Below are 15,157 nucleotides of genomic sequence, written 5' to 3' on the forward strand. Positions count from 1 at the left end.
AATGGACGAGTAATGCACGGGGATTATAGAGTAGAAGATTTACTTACTGAGCATCTTTGTGCTCACCCCGTTGTTTTATATGTTTTACATGTCATAGTGAGGACGTGTCGGATGGACGTCAGCAAGCGGGGAGACTTGGCTACACTGTCCACTGTTTTTTAGAGTCTTTTTGTACAAATGATGTTGTACTATGTAAAGAATGTATTTATTAAGTAAAGAAAACTTTTTGCCCAACCATTTTGATAAATTACTTGTATTTTTATTAATATATTTTACGAGTATGATAGTAGAAAGAAGTGTTACAATTGTATAAAGAAGAGTATGTTGGGTGCCTGCATTTCTTAAAGATACTTTTTGACAGGTATGTCTACTACCCAACGTAGTGAAGTATGCATGCATTTTCATGGATAGTAAATTCCAAACAACATTGAAGCAATTTGTGGAACAATATGATAGCATTGCGAGATAAAGTGGAAAAGGAAAGGGAGGCTGATTTTAGATCTTTCAAGTCTTGGATACCGTGCATAACTAATTATCCCTTTGAGAACATTTCAAAATGCATACACAACTCAAAATTTAAAGAGTTTCAAGAAGAGATTGTGGGAAGATTTATTGCGAATTATCTTTTCTGAAAAGTCCAATTCGTATGAGGAGCATCAAGTTTTAGAAGATGTTTGGTTTGGAGATAGAAATCGGCGTGTTCCTTTCTGGTATACTTTGAAGAAATTTCAGGTTATATTCGCTGCAATTGTCATTTGTTTGAGTTCAAAGGGATTTTATGCAGACATACCATTATTGTGTTGATTCATAAAAGGGTTTCACACATTCCAGATAAGTACATTCTACGGCGTTGGGAAAAACATAAGAAGATGTCATACGAAAATCAAGGTAAGTTTATAATAGGTGGAGCACAAACGTTGAAGGACAGTGTTTTGAGAAGTTGTCTAATCTAATGCTGACAGTAGCTGATATAGCATCAAACAAGAGAAGATTGTAACATGTGATGGAATTGATGACTGGAGTGAAAAATAGTTGGAGCAGAAGGAAAGTGAGGGAGGGTTTGGTAGTAAGAGGGGGACAATCCTCTGAAAGAGGGAATAGTCTAATTAACAGTTCATGGGTAGCTCGCAGCAAAGGTCACCTCCATGCAAAAGAAGCAATCGAAGGTTGACGAAATTGTACGTAGGGCTAAAAATAAAAATTGCAAAAACAAAGACTTGGTATGAGTTATACACCCATTCTAACATGATATTTGTTTTTTTAAACATTATTTACTTATTTGAAGTTTTAATAATATTTACTTGATTATTATGTTATGCTACTTTAAGGGAAAGAATCATTAGCAGTGAGAAACATTGCTGAAAGTGTACCGGGAACTCAAGTGTTGTCAAATGATTGTTGCTACTCAGGTATGTGTTATGTATGTTGTATAATTGTAAAAACCTTAAGTTTTCTAAACATGTGCTAAATTGTGTTTATCACTTGACAGTTGTCCACTGGTCGGTTCAGAATCTCGCAGCAAATAGTAATTTATGTACTGGACAAGAGGATGTAAATTATGAACAGTTTTGTTGGGAGAGATTTGATATTGTTAACCGGTTGGAGCATTGTTCATTTGTATTCGGTAGAAATTATTCGTGTTGTGGTTAATTTCGGACGAATGCAATTGAGCTATATGTTGAATCATTGTTTTGTTTTTATTATTTCTGTTGCTGGTTGGTAAGAGTCCACTATTGGTTGTAGACAGTTGATTCATAATATAAAGTAAATGTATATTATCCTTATTCTGAATGTTTTCAGTATATATTATCGTCACATTTCTTTTCAGATTATTCTACATTTCAGGGTTTAGGGTGTTGATATGTCTTTTGGTATGTTTGTTTGTTTTATATTTTCTGTTACTCATTGGGTAGAGTATTAATGAGAATGCAAAATGTCATATTTACCCCCCTTAATGTCTCATCTTTTATACTTATTTGTTTCTTAATGTACTCATTTTTCTATTTGATTTAGGATGCAAATGGAGGCGTTAAATGCAAAACGGAACTAATTAGGTGAATTCAGACAGTTTTGACATTGCTTCGTAATAGGGCATAACTCTCTCATCCGAGCTCGATTGAGATGATTTAAAATCCTGTGGAACCCGAGAAAGAGATCTACAACTTTTATGTTTTGAGTTTGAGAGATACAGCTGCATCAAGGGTGTAATCAGGCTTGCAGTTGACGCACTTGCACTGCTGACGTTCTGGAACATTCTGCCTTATCATGCAAGTCAATTAGGCAGTTTATTATTGGAAGTTTTGAAGACCTGTTGCATGCAAGTTACAGCTGGAACACCCCTTTCTTATTTTTATTAGGACTTTATTTTATTTTCAATTAATCAGATTAGGATAAATGTTATTTAGGATATAGATTATTTTTAGGAGATTGTAGATTCAAAAACTTGAATTGGATATCTTAAAAGGGGGAGAGAGATCAGATCAGAGGAGATGACACACGCCTCTCTTTCTCTCTTCTGAATTTTTCTCTTTTGAGGTTTTGATTATGGCCATGCGGCAAAACTTTCATAACTTGGTCGAAGGAAACGGAGGCCTCAGAATCAATAAACTGTGAGATCTAATCTGTTTTTTTTTTAGTGTTCAATATATGTTTTGAGTATTGGATGTTTCTCCATCCTATTTTCATGATTGTTTCATTTAATTACTAGGAGGCCTACTAGTTTATTATTTGTTGCATCTATTGCTTAATTAGATATCAAATCCGTAATTGTTTGATCTCTCTAATTTGTGAGTAAATAAGAGTTAAGATTTTCTGCGTTAGGAATTATTAATTCTTAAGAAGAACATTCGACTGAATTAAATACAACTACTTGTGTTTGTGTTGTTTAGCTTCATCGATTTCTCTAGCCCTTAAGGCTGCTACTAGATTAAACCTTTAGCTCTTGTCTAGGGTTGTTTAGTAGTAAGATTAATTAGATCGCTTGTTTTCTAATTAACTACAACTAAAGAGAGATAGAAAATAGTTCTAACGCGCATACTCAAATATGAATGATATTTTTTGCATCGATGATCAGTTGTAAGATTCCATGGTGGATGTTGACTTAGACCAAGTTCGTTATTTGATTGATTTCGATAATTTAGGTTAATTGTTTTTTCCTGAATTGTTTCTATTTTTACTCAAACATTCACAAACACCCCCCCCCCCCCCCCCCCCCCCCAGCCTTGTTCACTTAACTAAACTTGGCTAGACACTCTCTGTGGGAATGTTCTTACTCACACTACTACATCTGTTTTAGGTTTTAATATTGGTTGCCTATGACAACACCAAGTACACTGTTGGTTGTAGGGTGTTGAATTCATAATAATAACGTAAATATATATATTATCCTTATTCTGAATGTTTTCATTATATATTATCGTCACATTTCATTTCAGATTATTCTACATTTCAGGTTTAGGACTTAGGGTGTTGATATGTCTTTTGGTATTTGTTTTGTTTTTTATTTTCTGTTGCTCGTTGGGTAAGAGTACCTATTGGTTGTAGGTGTTGAATTCATAATATAACATAATGTTATATATTCCTTATTCTGAATGTTTTCAGATATTATTGTCACATTTCATTTCAGATTATTCTACATTTCAGGTTTAGGATTTAGGATGTGATTTCTTTTGGTATGATTAGGTGTTGATATGTCTTTTGGTATGTTTGTTTGTTTTGTTGTTCTGTTGCTGGTTGTTAAGAGTACACTATTGTAAGGTGTTGAATTTTAATAATACGTAAATGTAAATATTATCCTTATTCTGAATTTTTTCAGTATATATTATCGTTACATTTCATTCAGATTATTCCACATTTTAGGTTTAGGATTTAGGGTGTTGATATGTCTTTTGGTATGTTTGTTTCGTTTTTATTATTTCTGTTGCTGGTTGGGTAAGAGTGTACTATTGGTTGTAGGGTGTTGAATTCATAATCGTAAATGTATTATTTTCCTTATTCTGAATGTTTTCAGTATATATTGTCGCACATTTCATTTCAGTTATTCTACATTTTTGGGTTTAGGATTTAGGGTGTTGATATGTCTTGTGGTATGTTTGTTTTTTTTATTATTTTGTTGCTGGTTGGTAAAGTACACTGTTGGTTGTAGGTGTTGAATTCATACGTAAATGTATTATTTTCTTTATTCTGAATGTTTCAGTATATATTGTCGTTACTTTTCATTTCAGATTATTCTACATTTTTGGGTTTAGGATTAGGTGTTGATATGTCTTGTGGTGTGTTGTTTTTTTTTATTATTTTTGTTGCTGGTTGGGTAAGAGTACATTGTTGGTTGTAGGGTGTGAATTCATATAATAACGTAAATATAAATATTATCCTTATTCTGAATGTTTTCAGTATATATTATCGTCACATTTCATTTTGATTATTCTACATTTCAGGGTTTAGGATTTAGGTGCTGATATGTCTTTTGGTATGTTTGTTTTGTTTTATTGTTTTGTTGCTGGTTGGGTAAGGTACATTGTTGGTTGTAGGGTGTTAAATTCATAATAATAATTAAATATATGTATTATCCTTATTCTGAATGTTTTCTTAATATTATCGTCACATTTCATTTCAGATTATTCTACATTTCAGGGTTTTAGATTTAAGGTGTTGGTATGTCTTTTTGTATGTTTGTTTTGTTTTTATTGTTTCTGTTGCTGGTTGGGTAAGAGTACACTATTGGTTGTAGGGTGTTGAATTCATAATAATAATGTAAATGTATATATTATCCTTATTCTGAATGTTTTCAGTATATATTATCATCACATTTCATTTCAGATTATTCTACATTTCAGGGTTTAGGATTTAGGGTGTTGATATGTCTTTTGGTGTGTTTGTTTTGTTTTTATTATTTTTGTTTTTGGTTGGGTAATAATACACTGTTGGTTGTAGGGTGCTGAATTCATAATAATATTATTTTTTTGTTGCTAGTTAGGTAAGAGTACACTGTTGGTTGTAGGGTGTTGAATTCATAATAATAACGTAAATGTATATATTATCCTTATTCTGAATTTTTTAAGTATATATTATCGTCACATTTCATTTCAGATTATTCTACATTTCAGGGTTTAGGATTTAGGGTGTTGATATTTCTTTTGGTATGTTTGTTTTGATTTTATTATTTCTGTTGCTGGTTGGGTAAGAGTACACTGTTGGTTGTAGATAGTTGAATTCATAATAATAACTTAAATGTATATATTATCCTTATTCTTAATGTTTTCAGTATATATTATCATCACATTTCATTTCAGATTATACTGTGGCAAATATAATCTTAATACATAACATTTATACTGAGAATTAACATTCATATGATATTGGAGAAGTTCAGCTAATTGAGAACATATTGTGAAATCAAACATTATTAATTAACATATTTCCGTGCATGCAGTTTAACATTCATAGTCCGTTCCCCAATTAACTATACAAATGTTGGGAAGGTGGAGGTTGTTCAGTAGTTCTTCATCCTAGTGTAGGGGGTGGAGGCTGACTGGAGGAGGACGAGGCTGGTGACAATTTCTTCATCATGTTGGATATTTCTGTCATGCGTTCCCCAAGGATGTCAACTGTTTCTTCTATTCTTGATGCGAATGAGTTGAAATCGCTTTGCAACTGAGCCTGTTGTTCCTGCATTTTCCTCTCAATACGTGAAAAACTCTCTTCTTGAAACCTTTTGATCCGATCAATTCTGCTTACTATTTTGTCTAAGGTATGAGAAGATATTTCTTCTACATTCTGAGAAGATCCAGGTTCAATACTCGTTCTTCTTCTTTTGCGCACGCAGACTCATCCTTCATTTTCCCGTTCTGGAACAAGGTCACCTTCCTGAACCGTTGCCTCTTCCTCCATTTCATCCCTAATCAGCAACCATTCTCCTGACACATTCTTTTTAATCAAACCCATTTTAGACAATGTGACATCCCCTAACAAATTATTTGTAGAAAATGTTATCTTATTGGCTTCATCTGAAAGGGTGATCTCAAAACCCAACTTCTGACATATTACCGTGACAACCATCCCCCAATAAATGTCACATTTTTCTGCTTTAATCTCTCTCAACTTCTTAATTAATAACTTTGCCGAATTTACTTGCTTCCCTGTTATTGCTGCTTCCATCAAAAATAAATCCTTCACTATCACATTTCCATTTGTCTCTTTCATGCCATTAAATGTGAATATCAGAAATCTGTGAAAAACTCTCATGACAGGATTTTTTAGCTTTGTAGATTTACATCTATGTGGATGATAAACCCCTATTCCAGAAACATCTATCCAAGCTTGTTTGGAATCCCATGTTCTAGGTACGTTATCCAAACCTTCAAAATCAATCCCTATCCAGTTTACTAAGTCTTGTGGCCTCACAACACAATTCTGATTCTTTAATCTAAAAAACATTGTATACGGCAGTAAATCATCAGTACCTGTCTCCACAACTTCCAAACTACTAAAAAACTCGTAAATCAAATGCTTATATCCGTCATATCTAATACTCGTCAACTGCTCCCATTTCAAACTACGAATCCAACCATTAATCTCATCACCCAAACCCAAACTAGTTATAAATCCTAAATCCAAACTTCTTCCAAGACAAATATCTCTTTTTGCCATCTCTTTGTATTGCTTTTTATGTTGCACGTCTCGAAATTGGACTCCAAATGACGATGTGCCACCAACCGAAGTGGTTGTGTTTTTTGCTCTTACCATTTTCTGCTTTCTTCCTGGAAAAAATATATCCATAAGTAATGCATGTTATATGACAAAACATGAATGACAATAAACCAATATTACAACCATAATCTTAACCATAAACTTTAAAGCACATATAGTATAACCATGTATCCCACTTTAACAGCATACTATCAAAATCAATCACATTGCAGACAATCGAAAGAGAAATTAATCAAAATGGCAACATATTTTGTTGGATTGTAAATGTTTCTCCAGCTGCATTGATGTAACGCCCAGCATGGAGGTACATGATTTAATTTATGTTTTTATAGCCCTTAGTTAATTTTTGTTAAAGTGGTTTTAAGAGAATATGAAGAAAATGCCTTAAATTTGCATTAAGGGTAAAAAGGTCTTTTCACTCAAAATTAGTTGAAAAAGTGGGGAGTGAAAAGAGATAGAATTTCATAGAGATTGCATTAAAAATGAGGGCATTATGGTAATTGACTAAGGGATATAGATGGAATTTTCAAGAAAGAGTAAAGGCAAAATGGGAAAGTATGTTTATAAACTAAAGTTTTAAGGGTTTGAAACCCTTATTTTCTTCATTCCACCCCACACTCCTCCCCCATTTTCTCTCAAATTTTCATTCAACCCTCCAAGGATTTTGAGGGCTTTTTTGTGGTTTTTCATAGGGCTTTGATTTTAGGCTTCAAAAGGTAAGAATTTATGCTCTTTATCTATGATTTATTTGTGTAAAAGTTCAGTTCTTATGAAGTTTATGCTTAGGGTTAAGAGAAGATTTGAATCCAACAAGAGAAGAGAGCTTATGAGAGACTACTCAAGCATAAGGTAAGTAAATTCCACTCAAAATCCAACTCAAGTTAAAGTTTAAGAAAATCAAGTGAGTATAGATTTCTTTTAAATATGCATATGTTATGATTATTGAGAAATTGAGATGAGACGGATGATTATTTATGCTTGTTGTTGGATATATTTGAATATGAGGAATGTATGTGATGGTTTAATGATGGGTTGAAATTGGAAGAATTTGAGAAACTTTTGGGAGTGTTTTTGCCGTGTAGGTATGGTGATGTTACAAGAGAATTTTTCTTTCAATTTGGATGGTTTAAGAAACAAATAGAATGATAATTACATTAGGGTTTGTTTATGTATAAGTATTGTTTGATGAAATGTCTAAGAGAAGTATGAGTTGAGTAGAAACCTTAATTTTATGCAACATTGCATATGTGCATTTCATAAGTGCATTTAAGTAAGAAATTTTAAGCATGAGCCATCCATATGCATATAATTGTGTATGTGTAGAAACTTAAGAAAGAATAAAACATTCTAAGAATAAAGAGAAAGAAAGAATAAGCATTAAAGAATTAAAGAAAGAAAAAGTGTTAAAAAAAGAGAAAATAATAGGTTAGTGTGATCGGAAACCGTGAGTGTTAAGAAGAAATTCCCACATACACGTCACCTTAATTGAGTGGCATAAGAAGAAGAAGAATTATACGACCCGTAAGAGTGTATGTGGATGAGGGTTGTACAAAGAAGAATTCCTACATGCTCGTCACCTTAATTGAGTGGCCTAAGAAGAAAGAAGAATTTGTACGGTCTGCAAGAGTGCATGTAGATGAGGATTGTACTCACGCACACGGCCAAGGTGCCGAATCCATACATCAACCGAGTCCGAGCGGCAAAGAATAAGAAAAAAAAAGAATAAGAAATAATGAGAAAGCTTGAACAAGCAAAGAAAATAAAAGAAAAGAAACAAGAAAGAAAAGAGAAGCTTGGGCAAGCAAGACAAGAAAGAAAAGAAAAGCATAGAAAGAAAAAGAAAAGAATAGAAAATAAAAGAAATAGAAAGAAGAAATAAAATGCATTTTTATGCATTATTGCATATGCATTTCATTTATGCATATTCCCATGAATTTTATTATGGTTAGAAAGAATAGAAGAGTAGCAAGAAGAGAAAGAATAGAAAGAGTAAGAACAGAAAGAACACAAAAAGAAAGAAACAGAGAGAATTAGAAAGAAAGAAAAGAATAGTGAAAAGTAGAAACAGAGAAAGAAAGAAGAAGAGAATTAAGTAAGGAAAGAATCAAAGAAGAAGAAAAGTTGAGGGATTTACTTACTGAGCATTTTTATGCTCACCCCGTTGTTTTTCCACGTTTTTGCAGGAAATAGGTGAGCAGCGGTCGGAAGGACGTCGACAAGCGGAGAGAATTGGCATTACTGTCCACCGTTGCTAAGTTTTTGTACTTGTTATTTTGATATATGTAAAGAATTATATTTTGTATGTAAAGAAAAATTTGGGCCCAACTATTTTCATATGCTAATTATGTATGTTTTCATAGTATATGTTATAAAATATGCTGTTAGAATGAAGTCGTTACAATTCATGATAAAAATTTTAAAGACACTGATAAGCTAAACATATATAAAGTCTCAGAGTACTACTAGATTTTCCAAGACATCAGCAAGATGTAAAAATAGTTCTCACTTCACCAAATACCCTTCACAGTTGAAGGTAACAAAGGTAGTAAAGTAAGTAACACCAATCCTAGTTCCAACTAAAGCTATAGCCACTCTTACTTCAAACCAACAATAAAATCATGAGGACAGCAACTCCTGCACATTTTATATGATGCTACATGCATTCACATTAATACATGAATCACATATGCCAGAGTGGATATAATAGTGAGCCCATTATTTTCAATCTAAAGTACAAAGAAAATTTCAAAGAAAACACACTGTTGAAAACTCAATTTTCTGCTGCATCATTACATGGAATATCTAGGAAAGAATTTCCAAAACATGACCACTTTCACCAACAAATCAGGCAGAAGAAAATGCAACATTTTGCATTCAAATATGATTCTTAGGCTACTTAGAACACTAGAATATTGATACTCTCATCGGACTAGTAAATATAAAAAGATATCATATTCTCAGATTTGTCTACCTTAGGAAATTTGAATAGCTACACTGTATTTCACAGTCATATAAAGAAAGTTTTCATCCTTTACAAGAAAACATAAATAGCAGTTTATAAAGAAATAGGCATTTCATTCCAGTTTATAAAGAAAGCTTGGCCATATCCCTTCTGGAGGCAAAATCCAAAACCAGTTTCCTAGAGGGGACAACCAGATTCTCTTTATTGACAGACCTTGACAAAAGAGATTAGCGTGTGGAAAATAAAGGATAAAATTTTCATGCAAGTATAAGCCTTTTTTGGAACACCTTCTGCCAACCAAAAACAAGTCCCCTGTTTCCCTGGATTTAGTTGGTTTTTTCTACAGTGAATGGTTCTATAGGAGTATGACAAACATAAACTAAACTGGAGAGCCTAACAGCATACCTAGCCATTTTACTTTAAAAAAACAAACAAAACACAACATGAACCACTAGGAAGAAAAAAGAAGACATTAGAAGGCAACCAAAACTTTTACTTTAAAAAAGCACCACTATGAAGTTGAATTATTGCAATGGTGGAGCCAAGACTTTAACACCAAAGTTGCAGACAGTTACTTGGACTCTCTGCTTTATGAATGCACTGCCCATTTTACTTTTTCTTTATCTTTCATAAAGAACACTTGACTCTTGGATGTCCATTTTCCATTTTATTATTCATAGTGAAGTGTTGGCAAAATCCAAAGCCTGAACGTCTACACATATAATTGCACCTAATTCTATTGCTGATATATACTACTGGAAACTGATAAGCAGAAGGTAAATACACAGAATGTACTACAGTTAACCAGTGCCCCACAAACCCTCCAAACTTTTTAGCTTCCTTGTAAGAATCATAAAAATGACTTGCTCCCAACCAACAAATATGTTAGCTTTTTCCACGCCAAAAACACTCAAAACAGAACACTTCTATTTGTCAATCACACAAACCAGTCCCACCAAATTGACTAGATTTCTCTTTATCAACTCAACTCCATTAAACACAAACGTAGAATCCAACACATTCATCCAACAAAAAAAAAAAAAAAATTGAAAAAAATTGAAAAAAAAGAATTGAAAAACGAAAGTGATTGATTACCAATGGCAGATGACGAAGACCAAGAACAACAACACAGATGAGATGAGGAAGACCAACAACTAGAGTGCAAATGAGATGAAGAAGACAAAACTAGAGCGCAGATGAGATGAAGAAGACGATGAACCAGAGCGTAGATGGAAGAAAAAGAAGAAGAGACCGCGGTTGATTTGTTTTTTAAACACTTCCCCCAAAATTTTTTACTTTTTAACCTAAACTTAATTAGAGTAGGGACACCCATCCAAAAAAAAAGGACGGCCGTCCATTACATATGGACGGTCATCCATTCGTAATGGACGGGCGTCCATTCCTTATGGACGCTCGTCCAAACTTAAGGTTATGGACAAGCGTCCAAATATTTATTTAAATATTTAAAAAACAAATTATGGACGGGCATCCATTCCATACGGACACCCGTCCACACATTAGGGACGCCCGTCCACAATTTATGGACAAGCGTTCCAGGTTTTTTAAAATTTTTATATTTTGAAAAAAGGACGGGCGTCCCTGATTTGCGGGCGCCCGTCCAAAATTAGGGACAGCCGTCCATCACTGATGAACGGCCGTCCCTTAATTTTTTTTAATTTTTAAAAACGATTATTTATGGACGGGCGTCCATTAACATATGAACGCCCGTCCAATATTTATGGATGGCCGTCCATAACCTATGAACGACCGTCCCTAATTTTTTTAATATTTTTTATTCAATTTACTGATGGATGGGCGTTCTCTAAATGGGGACGCCCGTCCGTAGTAAATGGACCCCCGTCCATATTATATAGACGGGGGTCCATGTAAGTGAACGGCCGTCCATATTTTATGGACGGCCATTCACTAGAAAAAATTTGATTCTGAGTCAGGAACACGTAGGCTAGTACAAAATTTCAGTGTAAAAGCCCGGTGTCTGTAGCACTTTTCCTTTTTGCTGTATGGATTTTCTTTTTTCTGTTGTTAAAACGGGTATGATAATAGTTAAGGTTTTCATGTTGTTAGCTTATAGCCAATTGCTTTCCACCTAAAATTCCACCTAATAGAGCATCTATATCTGCAAGTTAATTGGAACCTAAAATTCTTCAAACTTGGATTTCAATAAAATAGGATGCAAGGCCAGTATTTCTCTTCCTCAAAGAATGCCATATGTCAGTCATAGATGCTTCCTCTTACGAGTTTATGCAAGCTTAGTTTAGATTGGTTGTGTTATGCGGCCCAACTAACCATCATGGAGTGCATGATCACCACAAAACCATTTTACTTGCAAACTTCTAACACAAGCTTAACATGCTTTTTAAGATGCGATCCTACATATTGTAGCATTCAGTTATACATCAAGAAACAAGATCCAGCAGTTTTGACATTGAGGACTCAAAGCTAACATATAGCAAGCGCTAGAAGCATTGAATAATAGTTAGGAGAATGAAGGAGATGCACACTGTGCTACTCATTCCAACATGTGCCTCACAAATTCCAAGTGATTTCGGCCTCTTAGGTTGAGGATGTTGAAACTCATACTTTTCCTACAAGAAAGATTAACATTAACAATATAAGGAGTAGCAGATATAAATGGACTAACATCTTCCAGTTCATCGTATCGAGTGTTTAATGAACTTTATATAATAGCATCTGTTAGTTCATCTAAGAACATAAATGGAAGCCCATATACTAAAAATATAAAATTCACTGATGATACACAATCTTATGTTTAACAAAGTGCATCTCCACAGGTGTCAATGTTATGGTATGGTAAGAGTTCTGTGTAATATAGCATACTCAAAATTACACAATTATTTAAAAACTATACATAAATCCTTCCTAATGTTATTGCTGAATTTGAAATCACTCTTGCTTTTATACTAAAAAGATTCTTAGACATGCCTAAATCATAAATTTCTCAGAAATGTTTTGGCAAACCTAGAGAAATAAAAGATTACAGAACCATACCTCTTCTGGTGGATCATAGTATACACCACTGTACGGGATTTCACCTAGAGCTTGTACAGAGAAATTGATCCAAGCAGGTATGGAATCTTTAATGCCAGATGGTGTCTCCATTCGAATCTACAAATTAAAAGATGAGAAGTAAACTTTAAGAGCATAACTACCAGAGTTAAGGTTCAGGATAATTGACCCAATTAAAAGAGCCCAAAAGAATAAGAAAAGGTAAGAGAACATGCATCAAGCCATAGAACAAGACAATATATTAGTTATGTACTAAACCATACTGAGTACCTACCTAAAACGTACATGTAACAATTAGAAAGAAAAATATCAAAATATATCAAAACCATAGCTATCTATCCCTTATACCCCCAGGTTTGATTAAAAAAATGATAGCAAGCATCAAGATCAGAACATATGAGAACTGTTATGAGTTTAAATATTATAGTTGGTCCATTCCCTATTAGCTGATACTTTCGAGATTATGGTTACTCCACAAAAAACTTTCCATGGAAAATATTTGTGCAGCCTATGAACTCATTTTGCAAAAGTTGAGATCACTGGGAGAACTTGTTAAAAGCAATTCTGCAACTTAAACTACAGTACTTATTAATCTAGACCAATAGTAGAGAAATCATTTCTGCAACTAAAGTAGTAAATAAAAATTTCACTTATGAGGGAAGAGAAACACATTTGTATGCTGCGAGGAAAGAAGAGGAAAAGGAAAAACAAAGCACAAACCCATTCGTAGCAATAAAAACAATTTTAGAGCCAAACTAAAACTTTTCCCAAATAAAATGTTACCTTCACACGAGAACCATGGGGAATTGGTGGTGACCCATCAGCATTGTTAGGCAAAAAGATCTCCCAGATCCCAAACTCATTTTGTTCACAGATCAAAGGTGAATTTTATATGTTATTAAAACAATTCATACAAATGTAAAGAAAAATATAAAAAAGAACTTACAAGGAGAAAATATAACTGCAAGTGATGCTTGGAATCATCATCATCAGGTTATAATAACCTAGTTATTGGCTTTCTCCTAACCATGAACTAGCATTATGAGGCAACAATCAACCAGTTTTCCATAGTATATTGTTACAATTATGGGTGCTTCATTCTTAGTATCCTAACTCAAACAGACAGAATTGAACCAAGGTCGAATATGCAAATAAAGCCAAGTCAAATGTCTAAGCCGAATTTAAGCTTGATTTATATTTGAGCTGAAATACTCTGTTGGGCCTTTAACTATTAAGTATTTAGGTTAAGTGGTTAACTAACATAGTATTAGAGCTATGTTGACCAAGTGCTCCTATGTTCAATTCCACTTATTGTGTTAATTAAATCATAGCATGTTGTGTATGCAAAAATTGTTGTATTTATTGTTGTCGTCTGTAGTTATGGTTAATTAATGAATAACCTAGATGAATGTTTAGCAACTGGGAAGTGCAAAGAACGCTCAGACACTGGAGATCTAGCCACTAAAAAGATTGATTCCTCCCCATTTCTAATTCTAAAACTCCCAGACTATATTGGACCTTAGTGTCTTCATAGAGGACTCAAGAAAGACAGCACCAACAACTTTATATGAATCAGTAAAAACAACCTTTACCTATAAACTTAATCTTTTGGGTTAAACTGTTATCTAAATGGTACCCAAGCCAATCTTATATTTGAACCCCGCTATTAAAATAATTAAATAATAATATGTTGTGTTTATGGTTATGATTACGTTCCTAGTAATGTCTGGTCAGGCAGTTAGAAAGCTGCATAGCTAATGATGATGGGAATCCAACTCAATGTAACAACTCCATCACTCTTTCTTAACCAAATTCCAAGTTACTTACTTTTCCATAAATTGCCGCAATTGAACCAAGTTCTTCACACACAGTCCTTGATGGAACCACCTGCTCAAATAACTCAATTCCAACACACACACACAAGACCTGAAAGGAAATAACACTCAAAGGAATTAAGCTGAAAGTTAATATTGAAACAGAAAGAAAAATATCAGTAGCAAGAAGAGTGATCCCAGAACAACTTCCAGCAATTCGAGGAGCTGGAGACCTACCACAAAACCTATAGGAATCAACTTAATACCTCCTTTACCACACCCTAGCTATTTATACCCAATTACTTCCTATACTACCCTCTCCTAACAACTTTATTCTATCCAGCCACATGCATGAGAATCCTGTAACAAACTTCACACACTTTTTTCCCCTTGCTGTAACAACCCTTACTCACACCCTTGTTCTCTTAGTGCCTTTCCTAATCCTCCTTCCCCCCCCCCCCCAGGAGAGCCACCTTTTCCTCAAGGTGGAATTGAGGGAATTGTGTGTTGATGACGGCGAAGGACTCCTATGTAGCTTCAAAGGGGGGCAGATCCTGCCATTGAATGAGGACCTCTTTGGTGCCATCAAGTAGGGATTGCGTGGCCAGGACTGCTTGGGGTTGAA

General features: G+C 34.0%; 1 long non-coding RNA gene across 1 annotated transcript; it reads right to left on the bottom strand.

Moving 5' to 3' along the window:
* Positions 1-11,993: 11,993 nt before the first annotated feature.
* Positions 11,994-14,955, bottom strand: LOC116107522. The gene is made up of 3 exons (XR_004124476.1): positions 13,502-14,955; positions 12,701-12,817; positions 11,994-12,276 (listed from the first exon to the last, which is right to left on the bottom strand). It is a non-coding gene; the product is annotated as an uncharacterized LOC116107522 (long non-coding RNA).
* Between the last annotated feature and the right edge of the window lie 202 nt (positions 14,956-15,157).

The sequence above is a fragment of the Pistacia vera genome, unplaced genomic scaffold (assembly GCF_008641045.1).
Source record: "Pistacia vera cultivar Batoury unplaced genomic scaffold, PisVer_v2 Contig539, whole genome shotgun sequence".
Classification (NCBI taxonomy): domain Eukaryota; kingdom Viridiplantae; phylum Streptophyta; class Magnoliopsida; order Sapindales; family Anacardiaceae; genus Pistacia; species Pistacia vera.